At 55.9% G+C, this 10,388-nt stretch overlaps 1 protein-coding gene across 2 annotated transcripts in view; it reads right to left on the reverse strand.

Moving 5' to 3' along the window:
• The window catches only part of ZNF609 (zinc finger protein 609), a 64,540-nt gene extending 55,861 nt beyond the window's left edge, over nt 1–8,679 (reverse strand). For both annotated transcript variants that reach the window (XM_017816891.1, XM_017816890.1), the window contains exon 1: nt 8,605–8,679. The gene's annotated coding sequence lies outside the window, so the exon portion shown is untranslated. The remainder of the gene's footprint in view (nt 1–8,604) is intronic.
• Between the last annotated feature and the right edge of the window lie 1,709 nt (nt 8,680–10,388).

Consider the following 10,388-nt stretch of genomic DNA (forward strand, 5'->3'; position numbering starts at 1 on the left):
ACCTAGGGCTGAAAAACCCAACACTGTTGAACACGGCTGACAGGCAAAGCCACTCTTGCCAGAATCCCTCGCTTCCCTCAACTCCCAACAGGCCACATGCAGCCCCAATACACAAGGCACACAGAAAGGGGGAATACAAAGACAGGCAAACATTTCAGGCTTTCCTTTATATCGTGGAACTGGGAAAACTGGAACAAGTACCTCTTTAATCCTCCTGTCAGTCTTGAAGTGTCATCACCAAAGTCCCAATTTTTTGCCTGTTCGTGCCTCAAGAGCCCAGGGTTCTTCAGATTTTAAGTATTTGATTTTGATGTCTCTCATCTTGTGTGTTTTTTTAAGGTACCTACTTCTGTACTGAATGAAACATGGCTCACATTTCCTCTGCCAACTCACAAGGAAGTCCAAGAGCTTCATGTTTCAAGAAAACCATTGGTGAGAGAACCATCACACAACTGCATGGTGTTCAGCTCAAGCAGGAGGCACGTCCATACCTACAGGCCCACAGGAAGGCACCAAACACTCCATTCCCATGAAGGACAGCAGGCAAACCGCACCTTCTTGGAATGCCTGCTCACTCTCCACCGAATCGCGCTGCTGGAGTCACTTCTCCAGTGGAAAGCTGAGCAAGAACCATCGTTCCACACAAGTGTGAACGTACATGTCAGCATGACTCAGGTCACAGAACGTAGAGCAGACCAGGTTGTAAGGGACCTTGAAAGGTCACCTTGCCCAATCTTTCACAGGAAAGGGAGCCCAGGTGAGATTATACCACCCCGTCCAGTCGTATCTTGAAAACCTCTAGCGACATGGACTCTACCGTATCCCAGAGGGGGTGGTTTCATTGAATGGTTGTTCTCACTATAAAAAATTACTTTCTTATGTTGAGATGAAACCTCTCCTGGCACAATTTGTATCTGTTGCCCCTTGACTTCTCCATGTGGCTCCTCTTTGTAGCTGCCCTTAAGTCCAGCAACGTTTCTGCACACACAGCCCTCCTACAGAGAGCTGAGGACTCTCCTGCCAGGCAGGAGCCAGGTTTGCAGGGAAGGCCACAGCGCTGGGATAACTCAGTGGCACAGACTGGAGGAGCATCAAGCACAGCATGAGCAGGCAAGAGCCATGCCAGTGCTTTGTTACAGCTCTGAGAGCACTGCCCTGTCGCTTCCCAAGCCTCTGCCATGGAATGAGCAGGGAGCAGCAAGGCTCAGGCTCTGGATGCTGGCTGGATCTCAGCCTGCTCATCCAAGAACGCCACACTAAGTGTCTTCCAGCAAGCATGACCTTGCAGACTCCAAAATCTCTGGCAGGTGAAAATGGCCAAGAGCCTTCTTAGCACCTCAGCACCCACATCCTTAAGTGCAAACTCCTGCCCAGTGCTCTAAACATTTGGCTGTACTGGGAAAGAGGAACTGAAAAACCTGCATGCGTGGGAGAAAAAGCATTCGATGGTTAAAATAACGGAGCAGCTTCCTTCCTGCAAGTTCATCTCTCAGACCTATCCTGAATTAGGGACACCCAGCAGGATTTTCCCCTCACTGTTGTGTCTGCACGCTGGAGGACACCCCTGTGTAACTGCAGTGCCCAGACCTGCACACGATGGCTTAACACTAACTAGAAACACAGCCCCATCTTCACCCAAAACCTGCATCTCCCGCTTGCCCCATGATCCCCACGTGCCACCCTCTGGGTGTCACGGTGTCACCGGCACACAGCACCCAGCAGGTGCCCGGCAGGCACGGGCAGTGCCACAGGAGCGGAGAGGCGTCACCACAGAGTTTGGCTGCCGAAGGCTGACACACGGACCGTTGGCAGCTACATGGTGGCAAAAGCAAAAAGCAACACTGCGAGCAATAACCAGCCAGGATTAACTCGGAATCGCTTTGGATCAGCCTGCCCCAGACAAGCCAGTGCATTCCAGCAGCACCAGACACAGCCCTGGTGCTCCCCTACCCACACAAAGCCCATTCGTGTTGAGCCCAGCCAGCCATGTCACTGCTGGCTGGTGCCAAAAACAACATTAAACACTCAAAACAGGATGTCTGAGCCAATCTATTTGGCACTGCAATGCTTCTCATAGGGACAAACCTAGGGGCTGATTGTCCCTTGAGCAGAGAGCTGGTTTCCATTGGGAAAGCCGAGCAGCCATGTGGATTTAAAAACCAGTTCATTTACACCCTTGCTAACCCCAGCACAGAAGGGAACTGATTTACAAGAGGCTTAGAGGTGTCTGAACTGGTGACCTGTCCTCACACACAGCCCGGACAAGGGTAGAGAGCATGTAAAAATAACCCAAAAGGCTCCCAAACTTCAGAGCTCTGCACAGGCTGGAAGATCGCCAGCAGCGAGAGGAAGCAGCAAGATGGATGTGACCAGGAAAGATCCTTGCAGCATCAGTCACGGAGATGGGAAGAAAGAAGAGCTGGCGAAGACCAAAGACAATCAAGGGGCATAAATAACTGCTGGAGTAAGTACTGGAAAAGGGAGCTCATCCTTTTCCCTGCACACCCAGTGCCGTTAGCAGGAATGTGGGAAGGCACCTGGGGTTATTGGCATCATCGTGAGCTCAGGGTGTCAGGCATCAGTGAAACGGCCATTTGTCCCTTTTCCTGCCAGGGCTCTGGAGGCAGGGAAGCTCCTCCACTTGCTCCTGGTCTCCCTGCCATCCTCCTGCCCCATGATGGGCCCAGTCCCAACCTGGGTTCACATGGTCGCAGACACACAGGTTTCCAACAAGGATCACCCTCCATGGAGGTACAGCAGGAACAGGAAACCACTTGCTGTGCTGCCACTCTGTGCCAAAGTCAACGTCTCTTTTCCATCTTCTCCATCCAAAGGAGCAGCACTGGAGTGATCCCAGCTGAGTGGTGTCTCCCAGCCACAGCTCTTCCTTGACAGCACAGTTTGGAGAGGACAGACAGCCACTGGCTTGCTTGCTCCCAGGTTGCTCCCAGGGAAGGGAGAGCTTCTGGGCTTTATTTCCTCTATTTTTCCCTTTAGGAGCAGAGCACGCAGCCAGCCTTGGCCGTTTCCCAGCCTTCAGAAGAGGACGAACATCTCTCCGCCGCTCCAAAACCGAAGGAGCTGCCACTTCACCTATTAATGCCTTTAATTCCCTTCATTCGATAACCAATTAGGGCACCTTGGCTCCCTGAGCTGAGGCTCCGTTTGCAGCCAGGCCGGTGTGTGCAGCTGTAATCGCTCTTCCTGTCACACCATCAGCCTGGGAACACTTTGGGAAAAAACCAACCAGACTGTGAAGTAAAGGAGGAGGGAAGGCGGACGCAGACAGGGACAAATGCAAGCAGAGCGAGTACCATGCCGAGAAATCCCCTTTTTTTTCCCTGGGAGGGATAATAAATAGGTGTATCTCCTAGATTAATAAGGCACATTTGCAGAGCTCTGATATCCATCAGAAAGTTGCTAATTCGTGCTAATGACCCATTGCAAATTGCCAAATTTTGTGAATTAGCCAGCATGTACAGGAATACAATAAAACCCAGCCAGAACCATGTATCAAAGCGGGCTGGGCTTATTTGGGAAGTCCTAGTGCACTTGGAATTACTTGTGGTGATGGATACAGAGGGAAGCTGCAAATTAGATGTGAAATCCCCTCAAAAATAAATAGGAAATCCTCAGGACAAGAAGAAATTTCCCCATGGTTGCTAAACCTTTGGGGAAGGAGCAGTAATTCTCCTGGAGATGAGCAAGACTCTCCACCCACTGGATTCATGGCAAAGTCATTACACACCTCATTTTCACTCCTTTAAAGCTGTACAGCACAATCCTCTAGATCCACCCTTCATCCCTTTGAAGAAGCACCGGGAAAAATCCAAGCCAAATCTTTGGACCCACCTGAACCAGGAATGCTCTGTTTAATCCAAACTACAAACAGGCTCAGCAAAGTCACTAAAATCAATTTCGTTATCAATAAATCAGTGTGACCACATCGCACATGATGTAGCACTGTACAGAGATCTCATCCTTCCAGCCATTGGAAGAGTGGTTGAGCAGCCCAGGAACTGCTTGGAAGGAAAATCCAATGCCACAAAACCTTTCTGTGCTCAGGGAAGGAGCAGCATAAAGTCACAACATTATCTTCCCTTTTTCCTTCTTTTCTTACACCATGCACAAGGCAAGGAATTGTAGAAGTTGAGCATTTAATGTTTAAATACAAAATACCAAGGTTCTCCTGAAATCATCCTTATTCATCCACAAAAAAATGCACTTGCATCCTTTCATACCCCCTCACACCACATCTGAGCTGACGCTCAGCAGCTACGTCAGTGGGTTTTGTGCGTGTGAAGGACACTCAGCTGCAGTGAAAACAAAACAACCTCTTGGGCTCATCTCAAAAACTGATTTTCCATCCAAATGCAGAAGGGAATCGGTTTCCTTTAAAGAAGTTATATAAAGTCAAGAAAAACTCAAGCAATCACAAGAGCAAATGGAGTCTCAGAGCAAGTTTCCTGGTCAGGCAGCCATCCTCTATTTTCTCACTGTAGGATTGCCCAAGCTCAACCTCACTCCTTCCTCTGACACCACATCACACCTCAAGGAGCCAACTCCCGGTAGCTGGAAAGTGCATCTGCACGGCAAAATAAGCCATATCCCAGTAGGATCTCTTTTCCTGCCCTTTCCTAACACCAAAAAACACCCTTCCTCATCCAAGTCAACCCAGCACGGGTACATGGAGCAGACTGGCTGCTGCCGGGGTGGCCAGAGCTCTGGTTCAGGAGCCACACATGGCCACCCATGAGCTCCTAGAGAGCCATGTGCTCCAAGCTGGCTCACTTACCTACATCCCTGATCTTACAAAAGGTTCTTCACACTTACAAGGGCTCAACACACCTGCCACGTCCCCAAACCCCGATGAAGTCAAGCACCCCCACGTCACAGCATCATTCTCCCTCCAGCCACTACCACAAGCACCCAAATTATGACAGTCTCATGTAAGCGGGCAAGATCCATGGGGAAGGGACCAACTCTCCCCATGCCCAGAGAGCCCACGAAGCATCAGAAGGGGCATCACAGGAGAACTGCAGACAGCCCAGGCCATCTCCAGGTCCTTCAGGGACTTTGGTGCTTCCCAAAAAACCTCTCCACAAACCACCATCAGCTTCAAAGGAACACAAGGTAGGTTTGGGAAGAGACACATGACTCTCACAACCCCGAGGTTGCAGAACCAGCAGCCCGCGTTCTGCAGGAAGTCTGCAAAGATAACCACGGACCTCTCCATGAACTCAGTGGGCGACCACCCCATCCCTGCAGACTCCAACGCTAACCTGCTCACTGCCCTCACCACGTACCGGCAACCGAGTGCAGTTAAACTGTCACCAGCTCCTGGCAAGGTCACCTGCGGCCTCACCTCACCTCCTCTCCGCAGGGAACCGGCATGTGATGTGTTCCCCCAGAGCATCTGCCCCCAGCAGGTCCCTGCCTCCGGCTGGGAACACCAGCAGCGGTGCCAACACTCAAAGGGCATCACTGCGCATGCAGGCTGTCACACAGCCCCGGAACAACATACCTGGGACCATAAATACCATCTTATTTACATAATGCTCTGGATAAAGGGGACAAAGAGGCTTATTGCATTACATCTGGGACTAGTATTGCATCAGCGCCCACAGGCTCTAATCCCAATCGGAGCCGTGCCGTGCAGGGAGCAGTGGGACGGCCGCAAGGTGCATCCCTGCTCCCAGCCCGGCCAAGCCCAGCTCTTCCTCTTCCCATCACAAACATGCGGAGAAATATCCCTACACCTAGGAAATGCCAAATAAATCGGGCACAACACATGACTCTAGTCCCCAACCACCATCAGTCCAGGAGTGGGATCCCACCACCTATCATGGCCTGGACACAACACGCGGATATTGACTTTGTTTTGGGAATGATGCCCGCGTGGAAGCGCGAGAAAGACCAGGCAGCTCCTGGTTTTCTTTAATTTATGCAATCACAATTAAAAATACACTGTAAATACAACCCAGAGGCAATTTTTGATTTGAGGCATCCCCGTTCTCCAAGAGAATAAACCAGACGGAGCAAACTCCAGTCTGTCCTTCCTGTTAATTCCTAATAAAGACACACAAGCTGTTGGGTACCTCCAACACCACAGGAGAACCCCTCAACCACCTTCACAAGCCCTTTCTTCCCAAAAATGGCACATTTTCAGCTCGATTTACAGGCAGAAAGCTTTTGAGGCAGCAGAAGCAATGTTGTGACCACCAACAGAGCACAAGGGGACTTTGCAACCCTGCAACTGTGGCAAGGAAGGGATTATTTGGGGTTGCCACCCAGCACGGAGCTACAGACAGACAGATGAGTCCACCCCAAAAAATTGTGCCGCTTTCAGCCCATGTAGAGGTAACAAGTGTGCTAAGAGATACCTCTGCACACACACACACACCGGCCTCTCCAGCTAATGAGCAGCCTAATGGCGACTCACCAAACACACAGACCAGGTCCGAGTGCTCAGCTCGGAAAAGGGAATAAAACCTCCTTCCCATGCCCTGGCTGTACTCAATTACAGGTCATTACAACTTGTTTGATAATTAATTTCCTCCGGTGGCTCTAACTGAAGCAGCCCTTGCCCTGCACAACAGGCCAGTCCAGGTGAAACATTAAATCCTCGTCCCTTTGCACCACAGAGACGCTGTGCTCCTGGCGCTGCACACGTCTCCCTTCTCCACTGCACAGGAGAGGAGAAAACCTCACTGGATGAACGAGGGCGTAAAAGGGCAAGGATTTGCGTTTCGTGACCAAAACGGCTTCAAAATAATAAATTATAAATTATTTCTGGTCCAGAGTTAATCAATAAGATCAGCTGCCTGGATTTTCCGAGTGCCGTGCGTGTGCGGTCGCACACTGCCAACAAAGAGCTAGAAATGTGCGGCATAATCCGATGCCGGAGTCATCGCACAAAGCGTGGAAATAGGTTTTCCTGAGGATGTCCAGGCGAGGAACTGCCTGCGCGCGCCGGAGCCCGACCGCCAGCCCTGCTGCCGGCATCCTTGGATCTTCTGGAGGGGGGGAGAGGGCCTGTGGGCTCTCCAGTGTCCGCCACGGAAAATGAGTGGCTAACACCTCCTCCGAGGGAAAGAGCCTTCCCAGAAAAGGGGGAAAAAGGAAAGGAAAAAAGAGGGCTGCTGGGAGATGGAGGGGAGCCAAATCTCACAGACCAGACCTGAACCTGTGACCTTCCCCGTGTACACAACGGGCGGGAGAGCTGCACGCAGGAACTCTGTCCTCGCCCCACCGCCCTCGCCCCGCCGGCCGCCCCAGCCCTCCTGGGACACCCGGCCACGTTGTCACCACCAGTGTCACCCCCGGATCGGCCCGCTGGCTTTCGGGGGCTCAAAGGCCTGGAAGGCGGGCGGCACATCCTGCAGCACCAGGTCACCAGCACACAGCACAGTCCAGGGGGAGATGCCTGGAGGGGCTCTGCTCTCAGGGCCTGACCACCCCCCCTCCCCTCCCCGACAACTCACACTTCCTAAACGCCTTGGAGAAAATTTAACCTTGTGGGATTTGTGCCGAGTCCCCCTTCCTGTTCCAGGGGAACCTCCACTCCTGGGGTCCCCTCTGCTTCTGTGCCCCCCAAACCCTCCCTGCATAGAGACGGGACTCAAGAGGGGGAAGATCCCCCCCAACCCCAGAGACACCGCTGCCCCTCGGCAACCTCCTCCCCGTCTGCCCCCCCATCCCCGACCTGCCGCGGCGGTGACCCCACACACGGGGATCTCCCCCCCGCACCCCTGGGAGCGGCCTGACGCCCCCGGGACACGCAGGGGACCAGCCCCCTCGTCCCTCGCAGCCGGAGGGATCCGCACCCCCGCACAGGGTGAGCCCCCGGGACCCTGAGTGGGACCCCCGCAGTGGCGGGGGGGGAATCCGGCACCTCTGCGGGGAGACCCGACCCCCAACCGCCGCGACACCCGGGGGGGCTCGTTCCCAACGGCCCTGGGGAGCGGACACACAACCGCCCCCACGGTCACGGGGTTGGGTGGGCCCAGAGACCCTCGTCCCCAAGGGTCACGGGGGGGGCACAGCCCCGTCCCCATGGCCACGGAGTAGGGAGGGGAGGGCGCAGAGCCCCGTCTTCAATGGTCACAAGGGTGGAAGGGCACGCAGCCCCTCGTCCCCAGTGGTCACAGCGGAGCAGGGGGCAACCAAATGCCTGTTTCCGAGGGTCACGGGGGGGACACACAACAGCCTCCACGGTCACGGAGTGGGGGGGCACCCAGACCACCGTCCCCAAGGACTACGGTGGGGGAACAGCCCCGTCCCCGGGATCACAGCAGAGAGGGGCACCCAGACCCCCCGTCCCCACTAGTCTCGAGGGGGGAGATGGGGGCACCCGGACCCCGTTCCCAAGGGTCACGGGGGGGGCACACAGCCGCGTCCTCGGGGATCACAGGCGAAGAGGGGGGGGCACATACCCCCAGCCCGGCGGTCACGGCCCACGGCGGTGGCCCCGGGCCCAGCCCGTGTGACGGGGGGGGGTGGGGGAGCAAGGCCCGATGCCCGAGGAGGAGCCCCAACCGCCGCCCCCCCCCAAAAGCCCCCCCCGCGGCGGGTCGGCGCGGGGCCGGGCGGGCACGCACTCACCCGGTCGCTGGGGTGTCCGCGCTACGTGCGGTCCATGCGGGGCCGGGCCGGCGCTGCGGGGCCGGGGCCGGGGCCGGGCCGGGCCGGCCGGGGCCGCCACGCGCTGAGGCCGCGCCGCGCAGGCCGCGCCGGGTCCGCCGGGCGGGGCGGGGCGGGCGCGGCGCAAAACGCGGAGGGCGGAACACGGAGCGGCGTCCCCGGGCGGGGGGGAAACACGGAGCGGAGTCCGCCGCACGAAGGGATCGGGAGCCGGAGTCGGGCAAAGCCCGGAGCGGAGCATCCTCCGCCTGAGGAGCCGGAGCCGCCGCGGTGCGGGTGGGGAAGAGCTTTTTGGGGTGTTTCACGCTCTGAGCGGGGCCGTGTGAGACCCCAGCCCGGCAGGGACGCCCCCCAGGCCACGCTTTCAGCTCCTTGAGCTGGCACAGAAAGGCAGGTGGGGGTCACCACCCTGGGGTACCTACACCCACCCCAAAACCCATCACATCATGCCCCACACTGCCACTTTTCCTCTCCAAATATTTTTCTCAACTGAAGGAGCACCTGGATCCCCAGTCACCCCCTTCACCAGGAGGTGACACATCCCCCAAACCCTCTGCTTCCCACCCTAAAGACTCAGCACCGGCCCCACTGACTGGGGAAAAAATTTCAGCTCATCTCAGCCCTGGTCCCAGGACACCCCAAAACCCTCCACTCCCTTTCCCAAATCCTCAGCATCAGCCCCATGGTCTGGTGAGGAAATTTCGGCTCATCCTCATGGGGATATCCCAGCGCTGTCCTCAGGACACCCCCAAACCAGTCCAGCACAAGGCAAACCAGTACATCAAGCTGGGATGAATGATCCAAGCTGGCATCTGGAGCACAGAGTAGGGACATAGTCCTGCAGCAAAGGTGATGGAGAGGGGAGCACCACTTCCCTCTGCCCAGCCAGGGGCTGGGGTGGGTATTCCAGCCAGGAGAGGTGCCACCATCCCCGGGGACAGTGCGTGTCTTCCTCCTCTGGAGCCAGAAGACAACTCCCAGGGCAAATGGCATGGGATGATTTCCAGTGCTGCAGCATCCAGCTGCACGAAGGCTTCGCACCCTCCTCCTCTTCTCTGAAAGGGCAGAGGGCTGGGACAACCTGCAACCAGTGACTGTGCCAAGCAGCCGAGCTGGTAGTGATCACCACATCCCTGGAGAAGAGGAGGAGGAAGAGGGATGCCGGCAGTGCTGGGCAGCTGCTCTGTCCCCCCCGGAGCAGGGTGGGCTCCAGGTGACAAGGAAGAGCTCTCAGGCCGAGCCTGGAGCACCGTGGCAGGAAGGGATCACAGCCCAGTGCACAACAGTGCATAATGAGCACAGACACGGTGACACGGGGAAAAGCTGAACGGGAGGGGTTAGAGAAAAAGGCAAAATTCATCTTATTCAGGTGTTTTACACACAGCTGCTGGGGGGCAGGTTTTGGGGGGTGGCTGCTGCTTTGCTACAAATCAGAAGAGAGGGATCTGAGGTTGGGCACTCAGCAAGCAATCCCAAGGGCTGGAAGGGCACCTGTGAGCAGAAAGTCTCTGAGCAGGAACAGAGCCCCCCTCTCACCCTGGGGGGCTCTCCATCCCTCCATCCCCACTGGGCAGGACTCAGGCTCTCTGGCTGTTGGGAGCCATCCCCCTCATCCCCTTCTCCTCCATGTGTCCAACCCCATCCAGCCAAACACACCTCGAGGCAATTTTGGGGAGATGCTGCCAAAGCCAGGATGGAGCTGGGCTGGCTGCTGTTGGGGAGCTCCTCTAACCCTCCTGGGTTTC

Source organism: Lepidothrix coronata, unplaced genomic scaffold, assembly GCF_001604755.1.
Source record: "Lepidothrix coronata isolate B3197 unplaced genomic scaffold, Lepidothrix_coronata-1.0 Scaffold58, whole genome shotgun sequence".
Classification (NCBI taxonomy): domain Eukaryota; kingdom Metazoa; phylum Chordata; class Aves; order Passeriformes; family Pipridae; genus Lepidothrix; species Lepidothrix coronata.